This window comes from Manduca sexta, unplaced genomic scaffold (assembly GCF_014839805.1).
Source record: "Manduca sexta isolate Smith_Timp_Sample1 unplaced genomic scaffold, JHU_Msex_v1.0 HiC_scaffold_642, whole genome shotgun sequence".
Classification (NCBI taxonomy): domain Eukaryota; kingdom Metazoa; phylum Arthropoda; class Insecta; order Lepidoptera; family Sphingidae; genus Manduca; species Manduca sexta.
In genome coordinates, this window is record NW_023595454.1 from 11,144 (window position 1) to 13,583 (window position 2,440).

A 2,440-nucleotide genomic window follows, 5' to 3' on the forward strand; every position below is an offset into this window, starting at 1 on the left:
TGGAGTGCTCAAAGTTATATATCATCACGCTATGACCAATAGGAGCGGAGCAGTAATGAAACATGTTGCTTAAACGGGGAAAATTATGAGTTTTGAGCGCTTCCGTTGCCTGCGCTGCGTAAACGGTTAAAGTTATGCAACAATGATGTATGACGGGATTGTTTCACTAAAAAAGTTCTAAAAAATATATTATAAAACAAAGTTCCCCGCTGCATCTGTCTGCCTGAACGTGTTAAACTCAAAAACTACCCAACGTATTAAGATGAAATTTAGTATGGAGACAGTTTGAGACCCCGGGAAGAACATAGGCTCCCGGGAAACTACTACTTTTATAATGGAAAACTTTAGTCTGAAAAACTTTATAACGCGGGCGGAGCCGCGAGCAAAAGCTAGTATTATATAAAACAGAAATAGTACGTTTATAAAGCCTGAGACAGTCATTACCCATCTTCCCCTAGCAGCTCGCATTGACATGGCGCGAGCGTCGACCGCCGTCGCCATGACAGTCGAATAAAATTCATTTGGTTTATTTGATAAATAATAAGTTAAATAGTGTATACTTACACATGAAATGAAACGTTTTTTTCTTTTATAGTTGCTGTATAATTTGTACATCGTCTAAAAACACAGGAGGGTAAGGCTCATATTTTTTTTAGCGCATTTTTTAAAATGTTTGTGTCCGAAGAGTTAGACTCCAAAAAAAAAAAAAAAAAAAAAAAAAAAAAAAAAAAAATATAATAAATCTACTTTTTATAAATATGAAATATAGTACGTACAATTTTTTATTACGTCAATTTTTTTCATAAACATATTTCTAGGATTTAGTTTTCCACATTAAAATAAAAAATGTTTGACTTTTTCATTCCATACATTTTGTTGGTGTCTGCATACGCCCACTCCACACAAATCATTACACATATAATTTTTTAGCATTATGACTTTTTATTTTTCGTATATATCTTGTTCTATAGGATATTAACAACGAAAAAAAACGACAACAACTACAATTAATCACCCAGTATTGTTTATATTAACAACTTAAGAGGTGTCCCAAATTTTATTCTCTTGTAACACGTCAGTTGTGTAACGCGATATTTCCTGGTTTTGTTTATAATTTACCATAAAGAATTAATTTATTTGAAGTGACAATACTAGCTCATCGTACTTGACACATTCCTGAACAATTCCGCCATCTTTTTTTCGTGTTAGTTAGAAGAACGTGTTGGAGCAGACTGTTTGTCGTTAAGAAAAGGTAAGATTTATTCCTTGGAATTATCATTAATTAAATAGTTGTCCTGATTTTTTGTTTTAAATCATACAAAACAATCATTTCTTTGTTGAACTATGACAGTTTTTGAAGGCAATATTTATTACTTTACATGTTATGATTTTTTTTAGGTTAGTTCGTGTTGTAAATTACATCCGTTGTGCGACAGAGTGACACAAATTGTGCGACGTATTACAACGGAAATTATAAAGGAAAGTGTAGATTGTAATATTTTAGAACAATTAAATTTTTGATCACTACACAAACTGTATTTATTTTTCCACAACATTTATAAAACATAATTTAAAAATAGGTCAGCTGAATCTGAAAATAAACAACTTAATAATACGTAATAAAAAATATATACAAAAAATCATGCTTTTAATTAAATATTATTATTTATTTTATCAATTTATTACACACAAAATAATTCGAAAACTAAATATACATACTAAATACAAACATACATAAAAAATGAAATGTATATACCACTCACTTATTTAAAATGCAAAATAAGCTCTGTCAGTGTTACTGTGTAAAAAGGTTTACAAATTCTGTTGTAACACATTATTTCAGTTGTGACAACTTCTGTTGTGATCTCCTGTATGCGATAGCGCTAAAAATATGAGCCTTACCCAGGAAGGCATTTAAAATTAATAGAATACAAATAGGTAGTAAGCCGACTAGCCGCGACAGTGGTTCGAGGTTGACTAAGTGAACGTCGGGGAATTGCCTTACTTTCGTCTTGCCAGTATTGAGCTCGGACAACGTATCTATGTAATAAAAACATCTTAGCTTATTACCTGGTTATATATTTTTATTACATCGCGGCGGGTAACGCGGGTGTCGCTGTGTTGCGCCTACTTTAATGACTAACTGCAAGTAAGAGCTTGGTGTTTGTTGGCGCAACCATTACTCGCGCTCCCTCCCAACTCCCTCACGTGGATTCAGCGAGTCGCGGGGGTTGATGCCTACGCCGCGCTGCGCCGCGTTAGATAATAGATAGCACAGTGCTGCCCTAATAACATTTTGATGTAGGTAAGTACATATTTGTATGGCAAAGGCGCGTATTGTCCGTATTGATGTTCCCAACTGTATGTATACAGCTCAGGATCAATGGCGTTCCTACAGTGTTAAATGACAAAATGCTTATATAATTTAACAACTAATGTC

The 2,440-nt window shown here is 33.5% G+C and overlaps 1 long non-coding RNA gene across 1 annotated transcript; it reads left to right on the forward strand.

Moving 5' to 3' along the window:
• The first annotated feature begins 1,202 nt into the window (after positions 1 to 1,202).
• Positions 1,203 to 1,529, forward strand: LOC115445500. The gene is made up of 2 exons (XR_003938829.1): positions 1,203 to 1,252; positions 1,399 to 1,529. It is a non-coding gene; the product is annotated as an uncharacterized LOC115445500 (long non-coding RNA).
• The last annotated feature ends 911 nt before the right edge of the window (positions 1,530 to 2,440 follow it).